Source organism: Camellia sinensis, chromosome 15 (genome assembly GCF_055761805.1).
Source record: "Camellia sinensis isolate YWXY chromosome 15, ASM5576180v1, whole genome shotgun sequence".
Classification (NCBI taxonomy): Eukaryota; Viridiplantae; Streptophyta; class Magnoliopsida; order Ericales; family Theaceae; genus Camellia; species Camellia sinensis.
Genome location: NC_138975.1, coordinates 115,857,514 through 115,873,610, shown reverse-complemented (window position 1 = coordinate 115,873,610; position 16,097 = coordinate 115,857,514). Strand labels below are relative to the sequence as shown.

Genomic DNA, 16,097 nt, shown 5'->3' with positions numbered 1-16,097 from the left:
TTTAGGTCTTCAATTTCAAGTGTGGGAGCTTAAACATGCAATCCTCCTTCAATTCTCCGAAGTTCTCCAAGCTAATCTCTAGATGAATTCAATTCCTCCCTCACTCCCTCTCTCTCACGGTTTCTAGCAAGGAAAGTGGCTGAAAATGGTGTATGAATTCAGTCTAAACATTGTATGAGAAAGTGGCCCACTCAAGGGCAATTTCGTAAATAATTGGACTAATGTAATTTAACGTTATTTAATCTAATTTAATCGCTCCGAACCGAATTTTAATTAAACCTACCATAAAATTCTATAAATTCTAGCTAGCACATAAATCAAGTAAATTTCTGATTCGGACGCCGATAAGGCTTTCAATTCGCAATTTAAAGTCGAAGACATGAACAAATCATTTTATCGCAAACAGATAGAAACACGTAAATAACGCAATACACATGCATATTAATTCCAAATCTCTCCTAATCTACTGTTAGACATAATAAGTGCGAATTAACGTTAATCAGAGGTTGGGGTTATTACAGTATTCCCCCCTTAAAAGAGTTTGGTCCTCCAAACTCGAATTACTTTCAGTCGTAATCAACATTGGGTCCAGTGGGAACAAATCCAGATATCTCTTCAGCATGTCTTCCTCGGTTTCCCAAGTTGCATAGGTTCCTCCGTGGTTTTGCCATTCAACTTTCACCAACAGTATTTCTTTATTTCTCAACTTTTTGATCCGGCGATTCACAATTTGGATAGGCCTTTCCTCGTAGGTGTAATCATCTTTCAAAAGCACATGTGTCGGTTCAATGACGTGGAGTGGATCTCTCAAATATTCTCGTAGCATCGATATATGAAAGACGTTATGCATATGTTCCATTACTGGAGGCAAGGCTACCCGATACAATACCGGATTGATCTTTTCAAGGACTTCATAAGGTCCAACATATCTTGGCGCCAATTTTCCGTTAACACACTACAACAAAAGTAACCTATGGTGACGAAAACTAGTGAAGAAAATAAGATTCGTCACTAAATAAAAATAATTCGTGAGGAATTTATAAATTTTGTCACATATAATAAAAAAATGAAAATGATAGGTGACAAAATTTATTTTCGTCAATAAATACTTCATTTTAAGTGAGGAAAAATTAAGTTTTGTCACCAAAAATTTTCCCGCTACTTTTTTTTTGTGGCACCAAAATTTTGGGACTTTTGGTGAGAAAAAAATTTGTCACTAATTATAAAATTATTTGTGAGGAATATATTTTCGTCACCAAAACGTTTAATATTTTTGATATCTTTTGGTGAGGAAATAATTTTGTCACCAATTTTGGTGGGAAATTTTTGATATATTGAGCGGCAATTAAAAAAAACATAGGGTATTAATTTTTTTTACCCCTTTTCTGTTTATCATCTCTATCTCTCTCTCTCTCTCAAAATAGGATATTAGTTTGTCTTACCTCTTGCTCCTCCACCACGCCGATCGCCATTGTAGCCTCTAATAGCCTTGCCGATCATCGCCGCCACTAGTAGCCTTGCCGGTAACCGCCACATCTTCTTCGCTCGGTGATTTAGTACGTGATTTCTCTTTACTCTTTTTCTGGTATCTCTTTCTCTTATTCTCTGTATTGGTATGGTGACGAAAATTAGTGAAGAAAACAAATTTCGTCACTAAATAAGAATAATACATGAGGAATTATAAATTTTGTCACGTATAATAAAAATATAAAAATAATAGGTGAGGAAGTTTATTTTCGTCAATAAATACTTACTTTTGGGTGAGAAAAAAAATAAGTTTCGTCACCAAATATTTTTGAGATCTTTTGGTGAGAAAATAATGTTGTCACCAATTTTGGTAGAAAAATTTTAATGTATTGAGCAGCAATAAAAAAAAAAAAAAGAAAACATCAGTGCGTTTGGTTTTAGTTTTCTAAAAACGGTGTGTTTTGTTTTTCGTATTTTTTAGTTTTTAGTTAATATTTTTTTAAATTTTAAGTAATTTTTTTACTTTTTTAGATACACCTTATTTAGATGTATCTAAATAGTAAAATATTTGTGAAAAAATATTTAAAAAAATTAATAAATACACAAAAATATGAAAAATGTAATGAATTTTCATATATATTTTTATATTTTTTCATATTTAGTGTATTTTTTAAATATATTTTTCACATATATTATACTTTTTAAGTATATTTATATTAAGTGTGTCTAAAAATTTTTTAAAAAAAAACTTAAAATATTTAAAAAATTCATGAAAAATATCAAAATATGAAAAATAAATAAATAGAATTTTCTAAAAACTAATTTTTAAAAACTGGAACAAACAAGTTAATTTTTTTTTAATCCTTTTCTGTTTGCCATCTCTCTCTCTCTCTCTCTCTCTCTCTCTCTCTCTCTCAAAATAGGGTATTAATTTTTTTGCCCTTTCTCTGTTTATCAATTCTCACTCTCTCTCTCTCAAAACACACACGTAATACCTCTTCGCCATAGCTCTTTCCCTTGCTACTCCACCTTCAACGACTACACTACCGTCGGTCCTTCTTGTATAAATAGGGCTCCATTTTCTGCATCAAACACAGGTTCTTTTTTCTCTATTTTTTCCTTGTAGTGCATCGATTTAATTGAGTTGTTTCAAAAAATTTATGGGTTTCAATCTGCACATTTTTTTTAGCTTATAATCTGGCTTTATTGTTGATTTGGTAATAAATTTGGAATTGTTTTCTTTATTGAGCGATTTAAAAGCTTTGATTTATCATTTGGGTTTTCAAGTTTATATGTATTTTTTGGGTTTTTCTTGGTAGTTAATTGTTAGCCATCAATGTTCTGCTTAGGGATTAGTTTTATAAAAGAGGGATTCAATTCTGGTGATTTGTGCTTTGTTTCCTCATATTGAACAAAGATTTGGGGGAAAAAAATTATAGAATAAAAAAATTTGCTATTTTATTTGAACAGAAATTTCTTAAATGTATTTGGGTTTACTTTATTTTTGAGTTAAGAAAGTGAAAGACATTGATCTTGTGAGTACAATGAAACGAAAATGAAAGAAAATGATGAAGATTTGAGGAAGAAAACCAAGAGAGAGTGAGAGAGAGAGAGTTGAATTTTGCTTTGGTTTCATTCTGTTCTTTGAAGAAGAAGACAGATTTTATCCTGTGTGGGTGTGTTTTTTATACAACTCAGTTAATTATTCAGTGTGGTTGTGTCCTAGGATGATTGTTACATCTTAGTGAATTAGTTATTTAGTGTGGTTGGGTCTAAAATTATTTATTACATCCTAATTGATTTGAGACAATTAGATGATTAATTTTAGATCAGAAATTATCTTTTTGTTTGTATACTGAAATTGATTTTGCAAGTTGTACCTGGTGGAGAGTTAGTGCCTTGGTTGTTAGCATTCTTTGTAGTTTTTATTGTTTTATGGTGTTTGTGTTATCACAAACAATGTTCCAAGATACATTTTTGTTGTAGCTGAAAATCTCTGGAACTATTCATTGATGATCCCCATGGTGTGGACTCTGCTGCTTCTCATAGGGTGTGGGGTATTTTGGTATGTTTTATTGAAGTTGGTTTATTGGTTTGTACTCTATATATATATATATATATATATTTTTTTTCTATTTTTGGAAGTAGATGAACTTGTTTGGAGAGGGCTATGACAATTATATTTAAACTGTTGGCATAAAGATTTGTAATTATTATTTACATCTACTTACATCCAGAAGATAACCTCGATTGCATAGCTAGAAGCTTGAAGGTGTTTTGTTTTTGGACCTCTTTCTATAGATGTGTTGCCTTCACTTTATTCTTTCTAAAGAACATGTGCTTATATAAAACATATGTATATATACATGTATTATTTCTAGATTTTATGGCCAGGATAGTTGATTAGCCTATAAATCTAATTGTTCAATGTTTTTTTTCTTTCTAATAGAATGTTGCCAAGATAGTTTATTACCCTATAAATCTAATTGGCCAGGATAGTTTATTACCCTATAACCTTCATTGCTTGTATCTGTTAGAATGTTGCCAAAAACTTCTTCAGCAAAATTGTGTATTTTGCTTCTAGGGACGAAAAGATTGAGCCATGGGTGTGGAACTTCCCACAAGCCTTTTGATCTCGGACACATGAACTCTATCCAAGAATTCTACATATGAAACTTCTAATACAAAAAGTGTTGATGAGATATAGCTTAGTTGGGATAAGTTCTCAATTTCCTGCACCAAGCAAGCAAGCAGGTATTAGAGTCATTGGGTTTATTTGCTTCTTTACTAACTATAGTGGAGGATTGGTGGGTCATGACATGCCTCAGCTGGTATATTATATCATTTTTTTCTAGGTTGATGTTTTTGGCCAATTCAAGACAGTAAATTGTTCTTCCATCTGATTGAAATTGGTTGGCTTGAACTGGGTCTTGCGGATTGAATGATGATCTCCAATTATTCAGGAGACCTGTCTTGTTTATTATCACAAATCCTTCAATGTAATCGAGTGTGTTCTTTGCAGATATCAAATGCTTCTGGTCTCTGATGAATGTGGAGAAGTCTGAGTACAAAACTCTTATCCATTTTACCTGTTCGGAATGGCATGGTGTTATGAAACTGGTAAATTCTACTATACTGTAGCTTATTTTGAAGTTTACAAATATATGTGTGTTTTTACCATTTTGGTGTTGGTTCTAGAGAAATTATTTCTCGTGTGATTATGCCAAACTGGCCAAGTCCTCATTTTGAAGTTTACAAATATATGTGTGTTTTTACCATTTTTGGTGCTGGTTCTAGAGAAATTCTTGCTCGTGTAATTATGCCAAACTGGCCAAGTCCTCCAAGGACACCATGAAAGAGGTTTGCATTCTGCTTCTCTGAACAATTTACTACCTCCCCTTTTCCTACACAATTTCAGTAAATTTTGAATGCAAATACAAATTCTAAGAATGTGATGAACTGCTGTTCAGTGACCAATGGTTATGTATCTTTTATGAAAACAAGGTCTGATTCTTGGACAATATGATGAGGAAAACTGGAAACTTCCTAGTCCAGTTTTTAATGAATGGAAAACAGGTGGAACAAAGTTAAAGTTGAAGTTGTTGTATGGTTTTTCCATCTTAATCTTACATGTGTCGTATGTTGATCTAGTTCTCAAATTGCGTAATGAGCCTGTTTGGTGCAGTATTTTTTATGGTTAATTATTCCAAGATCCCCTAGACTATTAGTGAATATCATCTTAACCCTCATCATCTATGAACTCTTACATATTGACCTCTTAACTATAAAAATCGTTCAATTGCCCCCTTCTAAAAGGTGGTCTAGAGGGGGTGAAAGTGATACATTTTATAGTTGAAGGGATCAAAATGTACATGTTCATAGATGAGGGGTAAGCTGATTTCTCCAAATAGTTGAGGAGATCTTAGTGTAATTGTCCCTATTTGTTTATATTAAAGGTTGATAATCAATAAGCAGAAGTTAAAAACATCATTTCCTCAACTTTTTGATAGATTGCACCAGGCACAGTGGCACAGATTCCCAAAATTAAAAGAGTTAATAAATTGCACCAAGCAGGGCCATGCAATCTATGAACATGCGATGTTGTCCTGTTACAAATTTATTTATTTATTTATTTTTTGGGTACAAACCTGTAACTGCTTCCAACTGGTGGACATTAATGATCTGAAGACCATGACGGAATGCCTGCCCACTAATCCCTGCATTTGACAAAGTACCGCCAACTATGAGATGTAGGTAATCTGTCCAAGACTTCGGTGCTAACCCATGTTTCAGGCTTTCATGCAGGATATTAATCCACAATTTGCCACCATAGACATCTACATAAGGATGTTTTCCAATGTAAACCTGCATTTCCATTCCACTGAATGATTCCATGTTGATCACGACTCCTCTGTGAGCTTGTGCCTGGCCCTGCATTTCCATTCCACTGTGAGTTTTCTTAATTTGTTTAATTATTTTTCCATAACTCATTGAATTCAGCCAAAATTCCTCACCTTCTTTGTGGTGTATTTTGATTTCTTTTTCCTGATCATATTTTGTGGTTTTTGAATCGAAGAGGAAAGAGAGAGAGGTGGGGAATTCCTACTAAGTTTTTCACCTTTTTCTACTCGAAATCTGCTAAAATTGTTTGATGTAGTTATTAAAATTTTTGTAAGCAAGATGCTTGTTTAGTGGTTGAGTTCTTATTTATTCTTCTACCTAGTTTAAAATGTTAAATAAAATATTTTTCATATTAACTATTTGCTTATGAGCTTCAGGTTGAACAATTGGAGCTAGAGGTTGCTGAGCTTCGACATGCCCTTGCTGATAAGCAAGAACAAGAAAATGTCATGCTTCAGGTTTTGCATTGCTTTATGTTTGACAATTAAATATGTAAAAAATTGGTTCTTGTTCTCTCTTATGTGATAAAGATTTCTAACAATATATTGATTATGACTTATCTGATAGGTTTTGATGAGGGTAGAGCAAGAACAAAGGGTAACAGAAGATGCTCACAGATTTGCTGAGCAAGATGCAGCAGCTCAGAGATATACTGCTCAAGTGCTTCAGGTTTTACTTTTTGATTTAAACTAATTTTTTTAGTACTGCTTTACTATAATGTTGAATGCTTGTGTTAATAAGAAACAGCTTCCTGTCTGTCAGATTTTCTGTCTTATGCATAGCTGTGGTCACCTTTTTTTGGAGTGTGCTTGATGCCTGTAGTGCATGAGCTATATTTGTTTTTAAAGTATGGTATTTAGAGGACATTTCACGCGGATGCATAAACAGATTTGGCAGTCTAGTTGTTGCATTACCGTTTAACTAATGTAGCTCTTGCAAACTCTCACTCTTTCTTTGATTTTTAATTTTGATTTTTTTGAGCACCCATTGCATATCATTAAGTGTGATATATTGCTTCTTTAATAAAAAGTTGTTTACTTTGCAGAAATTTGTTTAGATGGTGAGCAATGGAATGACGGGCTGTTAGCTACAATAAGAGAGCGGGTATTTTTCTATTGAGGGCTTTTGATGTGACTGGATTTTCCTATTTGTTGTTTTTCTCCTTTGAGCATAGATTAGATGATTGAAATGGTTGATGACCGATAACCTACATATTCCTTAAATTACATCTTATTAAATCAAAAATTTTCTCCTCCCCATCTTCCTCGTATGTTGCTTCTTGGTTAAAAGTACTCTTATCTGTTCCATATTTACATTTTCTTGCGTCATTAAAATTATTGTGGTTGCTCTGGGATTTATATCAGGTTCACATGGAGGTTGAAAGAAAAGCACTGCAGGGGGATGCAAACATTCTGCCAGGTCTTCATTTTCATGAAAAAATTACATATAAAGTTGGAACTAAGGTATCTATTACACTAGTAGATTTGGCTAAAAGATTTCCTTATTCATCAACATTTGTATCACATCTTCCAGAGGATCTATTTATATTTGTTCAGCAAAATACTGAGGTTGATAAATATGAGGAGTAAACAATTGCTACTTGCAGCTTGAATAAAACTTTACATGTGACATTGACCCCTTTGTGCATCATGAGGATTATTTGAGGTGAGGGTAATAGGAGATCTTTCCGTGGAAGCGAGAAGTGTATGTATAGCCTGAGGAGTGCCATAACCTGGATCAAATTTTGGATTTTGTTGATACAACCCATGCAAATTAGAGATATCATGCAAATCACAAGGTAAACAAAGCAAGTAAGCAAGCACAAGAATCTAGTTAGTCTTTGTCTTTTAAAAAAATAAAAAACTAAAATTATAGGATGCAAAATACAAGAAACTAGATTGTCATGGATCTTATCTTCCCATTGGCATCTGAGCATTGAACATTTTTTTTTGGTGTATGTGGAAGATAGATCATATTAATAGAAATCACTTAGTATACCTACTATGGTCTAGTTCTATTTCATATTAGTAGAAATCACTTAGCATATACTTATTGCACATTGGTCTGTTGATGTCCTTCTGGACATTGTAGTTATTTAAGTTGATGTCAATTGGGTCCTTCTGGACATTTTGGTTATTTAAGTTGTTGTCAATACCTCCAAATGGACAATAGAGTGTTGGATTATTGAATGCATATACTTGTTGCACATTGTTTTGTTGTCATGGGGAACATTAGATCACAACATATGTTAAATGTTAACTGTTGACTTGTAGACTCTGACTGAAGAAAACCTAACTTGATTTTTGTTTAATTCTTCAGAAAACATAGTTCAAGGTCAACAATAAAGTGTTAGATGGGACTCTTTCCTTTTGTTTTTCTTCCCATTCTTCCCTTTCTTGTCCCATGGTCTGTCTCATATCATTCCTCTCCCTTCTCTCATATGACACCTACACAGCTTCTCTTGTCGTGAAGGATTAATTTATTTACAGTGATTTTTTTTCTCAGTACTAATTTAAGTAGTCTATTGTTAATTGTTAGTAATTGCTTTGTTCCTAACATAAAGTTTGGCTATAGTGATTGATCAATACACATCATTGGTTTAATGATTTCATTAATAACATCTTAATTATTCTCAGCTTAGCTGTCTTAAAAAATGGCAATGTCTCTCCTCAGTCTCGTACTCAACTATATAGCATTTTTCCCTAAATTTTCTACCCCATTTTCATTTTCATTGTTTTTCTTTTCTTGGAGTTTTCACAGTTCAGAACATAAAAGGTGATTCATTGCCTTTAGAACTTGTGTTTAGAACTTTCTGTTTTTAGGTTGTTAGAGGGAGATGAGTTTAAAATTTTACTTCCCTGCGAGGGAGAGAAAGATGAGAGGGTGAAATGTGCTTGTCCACCAGGTGTTAGGGTTGGGTTTGGCAATGCATGGTGGTGTCCTGGTGGACTGTGTCTGGCTAAGTCACCCAACCTTGGTGTTTGGGGAAGTGGATACTGGGTTTTGTTTTAGAGGTGGTTGATAGCCATGGTGGCCCATGAGGCTATTGGTTGGTGGTGGCATGTGAAATATAGGAGGAAGTGAGAAGGGGAATGGCAAGTGGGTCCGCTACTATAGAAAGGAGGAGGAGGGAGAGGGAATGAAGAAGAAAAGAATAGAAAAAGGCAAATTGAAAAAGGGGCAAAAGTATCATTATATATATTTCTTAACACACGCTCTATTTAGTGTGTGTTAACGCATGGTTAACTAAACCAGAATTTGCAACGTTTGCACTTTACTGCAAATTTCAAGAGGGTTATGTGTATATTTTTAAACATGAAGGAGGTAAAGTGTTTTCGGACAAAACCATATAAAATATAATTAACCCAAACTGTTTGGAGGTCTAATTGTGTTTTTATTTCAATATCTATTCGTGTGTATTTGTTTTTGTTTTTATGTTTGCTTGCATGTGTGTTTCGACCTTTTACCTCGTTGAAGTTAAAAATAAAATAGGAACATATTTAGATTTAAATGAAAATGGTAACTCCTATAAAAACTATGGATTGATTAGTTTGTGAACACGTCATGTGATTCTCTTTGGTTCTTGTTGGCATTAGTTCTAGTGATACATGGTATTCTTGTAATCTTTTGTCATCTTCTGTTATCTGTGTTGCTTATCATTAAGGATCACTTCGGCTTTTTGAAGTTTTGGATTGTTATATGCATTTCTATTAAATTGGTTTATAAAATAAAATTATTTAAATATGATTTTAGATGTAATTAATAATATATTAATGTCTTTCTTATTTATTTTGTTTGCAGATTGGTTTTTGATGACGTTTGGAAGTATATTTGCAAATCAAGATCAAGTGTTGAATTATTTATTTATTTCCTGAACTGATACTTAGTTTTAGTTGCAAATTAAGATTGAGTGTTGTTTTTTTTTTTTTTGTGGACTCCATGTTAGTTCATTTTGGGATTTGCTTTGATGATTTTTTTGTTATACATAATGGATTATTATTAAAGTTGTTTGATGGATACATTTTGATTTATAATATAATGGTTTAGTGAATTTTTGTGTGGAGTGGTGTATAATAGCTAGTGGATTTCTTAGTACAATTAAAAGGTTATTGGGATATGAGCAGGGATATTTGTGAAATAATAATTTAAATTGAATATAAAATATGGAACAAGTTTAGTGACAAATTTTTTCGTCATTTGTACTTGTTATTATGACAAAGTGATTATTCGTCACTAATAAAAAAATTTTGTGACAAAATTTACGACATTTTATAGATGAAAGTTTTTATTTATTTTGTTGTATGGTGACTAAAAATTTCGTCACGTATATATATATTTGTGACGAAATATATATTTCGTCACCCATGTATGACTTTTGAAGATGAAAAATTTCGTCACCTTTACATCTTATTATGACGAAATTATTTCCTCATCAATGATCAACATGCGTGACAAATTTATTCGTCAACTAAAGTTATAACTATGGTACTGACCAACTATTTGGTGGCGAAAATGAAATTTTTTGGCGACAAAATATTTTTTTATTGGTGACAAAAAATTATGACTTTTGAAGATGAAAAATTTCGTCACCTTCACATCTTATTGTGACGAAATTATTTCCTCATCAATGATCAATATGCGTGACAAATTTATTCGTCAACTAAAGTCATAAATATGGTACTGAATAACTATTCGGTGACGAAAATGAGAATTTTTGGCGACAAAATGTTGTTTTATTGGTGACAAAAAATTTCGTCACTGAAGTAATTTCATTGGTGACGAAATTATTTTTCGTCACGGTGGTTTTTAGTGACAAACATTCAATGACGAAACCAGTGACAAAAATATTTCCTCACAAATATCTATAGTGACGAAATTAGCTCTTTGGAGACAAAAAAATTTCGTCATTCAAGACCCAACTTGTTGTAGTGACACCAAACCGAGTTTGACCCTTCATCGGGGTCACCTTTATAAACATGTGGTCCCTAACTTCATATTCCCTATCCCTTATTCGGACATTGGCATAGCTTTTCTGCCGACTCTGTGCAGTTTTCAGCCGTTGCTGGATCAGTTTCACTTTCTTGGTTGTTTCTTGCACAAGTTCCGGTCCTAACAAAGGTCTATCACCTACTTCAGCCAACATATCGGAGAACGACACTTTCTTCCGTACAAAGCTTTGTAAGGAGCCATTTCAATGCTTGAATAGTAACTATTGTTGTACACAAATTCAGCTAATGACAAGTAGGTCTCCCAATTCCCTTGGAAGTCTAACACACACATTCTGAGCATATCCTCCAGAGTTTGGTTCGTTCGTTCAGTTTGGCCATCTGTCTGTGGGTGATAGGCACTGCTCAGTCTCAATTCAGTCCCCAAAGCCTGTTGCAAACTCTGTCAAAATCTCGATACAAACTTTGAGTCCCTGTCAGACACAATAGATACTGGCACTCCATGCAATCTCACAATTTCAGTCATATAGATATTGGCCAATTTATCAGCGTTATAAATAGTTTTGACAGGCAGAAAATGGGCAGACTTAGTTAAACGGTCAACTATAACCCAGATAGAGTCCATACCTCGAGAAGAACGATGTAATCCCACAATGAAGTCCATGGTGATGTGCTCCCATTTCCATTCCGGTATTGGGAGTGGTTGTAGCAAACCAGCAGGTCGTTGATGCTCAGCTTTAACCTGTTGGCAATGTAGACATCTAGCCACAAAGTCTGCAATACTCTTTTTCATTCCAGGCCACCAAAAATCCTGTTTCAAATTATGATACATCTTCGTGTTCCCCGGATGCATAGCAAATTTACTACTGTGAGCTTTGGTCATAACACGTTTCCTCAAATCACAACAGTCGGGCACACAAAGACGGTTTTGAAATTTCAGCACACCATTCTCAAACACAAATCCTGGCCTTGGCTTCGAATCAAATTCCTCTATGATCTTTTTCAAGTATTCATCTTCACATTGTTTTTGTTTGATCTCATCAAGAATAGCAGGTTGAGCAGAAATAGCAGATAACAGCCCACCTTGTTCTAGGTCTGTCAACAATTCCTTTCGGTTGAATAGTAAACATGACAAATTCGCACTGGATTTTTCGCTCAAGGCATCTGCTACAGTATTAGCCTTTCTCGGATGATACAAAATTTACAAGTCATAATCCTTGATTAGTTCTAACCATCGCCTCTGTCTCATGTTCAATTCTTTTTGGGTGAAGAAATATTTCAAACTTTTATGGTCTGTATACACCTCGCAAGTTACCCCATACAAATAGTGACGCCAGATTTTCAAAGAAAACACCACAGCTGCTAACTCAAGATCTTGTGTTGGGTAATTCTTTTCATGAGGTCGAAGTTGTCTAGAAGCATAGGCAATCGCCCTTCTGTTTTGCATTAGTACACACCCCAAGCCTTTATAGGAAGCATCACTGTACACTTGAAACCCATCAGTACCATTAGGCAAAGTTTAGATTGGTGCAGTCACTAACCTGGTTTTTAACTCTTGGAAAGCTGCCTCTCTTTGTTCACTCCAGTCAAATGGCACGTTTTTCTGAGTTAATTGAGTCAATGGTAGGGCAAGCTTAGAAAAGTCTTTAACAAACCTCCTGTAGTACCTTGCAAGTCCCAGAAAACTTCGGACTTCTGTCACATTTGTCGGTCTAGGCCAATCTACGACGGCTTCAATTTTCCGAGGGTCAACAGAAACTCCATTCTTGTTGATTACATGTCCCAAAAATGCCACACTGTCAAGCCAGAACTCACATTTGGACAATTTAGCATACAATTTCTTTTCTCTCAAAATCTGCAAGGTGGTTCTCAGATGGTTCTCATGCTCTTCTCTGTCTTTAGAATAAATCAAAATGTCATCAATAAATACAACAATGAAGTCATCCAGATATGATTTAAACACCCTATTCATTAGGTCCATGAAAGCTGCAGGTGCATTGGTCATCCCAAACGGCATTACTAAAAACTCATAATGTCCATATCTAGTTTGGAATGCAGTTTTTTCTATGTCCTCAGCTCTAACCTTTAGTTGATGATACCTGGACCTGAGGTCAATTTTGGAAAACACTTGGGCACCCTGAAGTTGATCAAACAAGTCATCTATTCGGGGCAGAGGGTATTTATTCTTGATAGTCACTTTGTTCAGTTCTCAGTAGTCTATACACAATCTCAAAGATCCATCATTCCTTTTGACAAACAAGACTGGAGCACCCCAAGGTGAGGTACTCGGACGGATAAATTTCTTATCTAGCAGTTCCTGAAGTTGGGTTTTCAATTATTTCAATTTAGAGGTAGACATTCTATAGGGAGTCCTGGAAATAGGTTGTGTCCCCGGGAACACCTCAACAGTGAATTCAATTTCTCTATCAACTAAGTCCCCAGGTAAGTCAATGGGAAACACATAAGAAAATTCACAAACAACAGGGATTGTTTCTACAGTAGTACTGTCAGATGGCGCAGTCAGTACACAACACAGATAACCCCTACATCCTTTCCTAAGGAGTTTTACAGCTTTCATAGCCGAAATCAAATATGTGAGAGGAACTACCCCATTCCCAATAAAAGTAAATTTAGGCATACCCAGTGGTCTAAACACAATAGTTTTATTTGCATAGTCAATGGTAGCACAGTATTTAGTCAACCAGTCCATCCCCAAAATACAATCAAAATGACTAATGTCCAAGGGTAATAAGTCCACATATAACATCATATCGCCAATCATAATATCACATGCCGGATAAACATGAGTACACATCATAGAATCCCCAGACGTGTGGATACAGATAACACATATGTCATTTGTTCTAGTGGTCTAATCAATTTTTGAGAGAAAACATGCGATACAAAGGAATGTGTAGAACCAGAATCTATCAGGACACATGCATTTTGAGAACATACAGAGAGTGTACCTGACACCACAGTATAGGTGTTGGGTACGTCACTAGGCACTAAGGCGAACATTCTCTCTTACCTCCATGTTTCATTGTTTGTATTCCCTCTAACATCGGTCCTTACATTTGGTCTTGCTGCAGAAACAGACCCGGTAGAACTTGCCATAGGACGATTAACCTCGTTGGATCTCATCGGGCAATCCATCACCATGTGGCCAGTCTTGCCACAGCGAAAACACGTACCTGATGCTCGATAACAAGCACCTCTACGCTTCTTTCCACAGTCGGGGCAGTTTGGAGTAGACCCGCTACTTTGGCTAGAGCTGCTGGAGGATCCTGTATATTGCCTCTTCGAAACTGACCGGCCTTTCTTGAAACTGAATCCGGTCCTCTTTCCTTTCCATTCTGTTGTTGGTGTTGTAGTTTGTTTCTTAGCTGCTATTGTGGCTTCTGCTATCAATGCTCTGTCGAGTACCTCCACATAAGTAGGTAACTTTAGGACACCCACTCGGTCAAATATTTCCAGGTCCAGCCCTCCCTTAAACTTCCGTGCCTTCTTGTAATCAGTATCCATCATATGTGGAACAAAACGTGCCAACTCGGTGAATTTGACTTCATATTCTGCTACAGCCATTCTTCCCTGTTTAAGTTCTTGAAATTCAGACACTTTCCGATCCCTGAAACATTGGGGAAAGTACTTGTCGTAGAAGATAGCATTAAATTGTGCCCATGTCATATTCCCAATGCCATTTCGGATCAGTAACCACCACATGCGGGCTTCATCTTTCAGAGTGTAGGTGGCTAGGAGGACTTTCTGAGTTTCAGAACAAGGAAATACTTCATACAATTTTTCCATCTCAAGCAACCACGTCTCAGCTTTCAAAGGTTCAATTCCGCCATAGAACGTTGGCGGTTTCATTTTCATGAATTTCTGTGTCAGATTGATGATGTCATTATTATCTGCCTCGGCTTGTACCGGTGGAGGCGGAGGGGGCAAAGGTTGTTGTCTCTGTTGTTGTGTCCAGGCTTCAGTCAACGCTGCTAACATCTGTTCCATTCGGCCCATGCGAGCCTCTGAAGATTCACTTTCACCACTTCCCCTTGCATTGTCCATCTTACTATACAGACATCAAATGATAACAAACACAGGCATAATATTACTCATTTCCTTCAATTTATTTGATTCAAAAGTACATTCAGTTTTCATATTCAGTTGCATTACCACACACTCACATATGCAGATGAAATGCTCTTAATGCTTACTAGGACATCCTAAGCTCATACGGACCTGTGTGTGCGGTAGAACACGTGCTTTGATACCATTCTGTCACGACCCAAACCCGCCCCTGTAGGTTCAGCACCGTAACAAGCCAGTAATCCGTGGATTACCAAAGGCCTCTGAAGAGATTAGCAAATAATAAGGGGCTGCAGAAGCAATAATACAAAATAGACAAGGTCCAATGAGCTGTGATAACGTACATGGGACAAAACGCTTCAAAACTTACTTATAGATATATAAACATGCCAGTCCAGATACACAATATTTACAAAATATTTACAGAAGTGAACTTTCCAAGATCTGACTTTACAAACAGTTACAGAGACTAGCATGAAAACAAAACAAGAAAAAAAAACAGCCATGGCATTAGACTTCGATCGGAACCTCCTCGGGAGGCACAACGGTTGGCTGAGAAAAACAGTACAAAAGGCCGTCAACTCTGTCCTGGTCATGTACTGGCTTACCTACATACATAATATAAACTGTGAGCGAGAGCCCATTGAATAATAACAGAGTAAAGGGGTTTTATGAATGATGTCCATTACAAGTTAGAATCTAGTATTTAAATCAGAACATATTTAGATTTCAAAATAGATATAGATTCGGATACACACTCATGATCACATTCAGATTTTGCATTAGATCATAGGTGGTACACCCATTAGCTATCAGATCAGATTGGTCCAGAGACCCATATACATAGTTGGTACCAACGACCATAAAGGTCCATATCTTGCGCGCAAGTAGCCATGGTATTGTTACCCCTATGCAAGGGCCACGTGCAGATTGGCCGCGGTATTGTTACTCCCGGGCGAGGGCCACGTGAACTAAGGGTGCCACAAATACTTCTCAGAAAATTGGACATTCATTCATCATTAGTAAGATAACATTTCAGAAAACAGATTATACCATACCAGTAAAAAAATACTTAGGTTAAACATAACTTTACAGAGTTATTACTCACAGTGGGCCTTGAGTCAGACAGACGGAGTAAACTTGGTCAAACGGTACGTGGCACGTGACCTACATAACACATAACAGATGCACACTTGA

At 35.6% G+C, this 16,097-nt stretch overlaps 1 long non-coding RNA gene and 1 pseudogene across 1 annotated transcript; one reads left to right on the top strand and one right to left on the bottom strand.

Annotated features, from left to right (window-relative positions):
* Window positions 1–4,175: 4,175 nt before the first annotated feature.
* LOC145813224 (cytokinin dehydrogenase 1 pseudogene) lies at window positions 4,176–5,910 on the bottom strand (annotated as a pseudogene).
* Window positions 5,911–7,424: 1,514 nt separating this feature from the next.
* On the top strand, window positions 7,425–9,919 carry LOC145812725 (uncharacterized). Its single transcript, XR_014356219.1, has 2 exons — window positions 7,425–7,666; window positions 9,670–9,919. It is a non-coding gene; the product is annotated as an uncharacterized LOC145812725 (long non-coding RNA).
* Window positions 9,920–16,097: the final 6,178 nt, after the last annotated feature.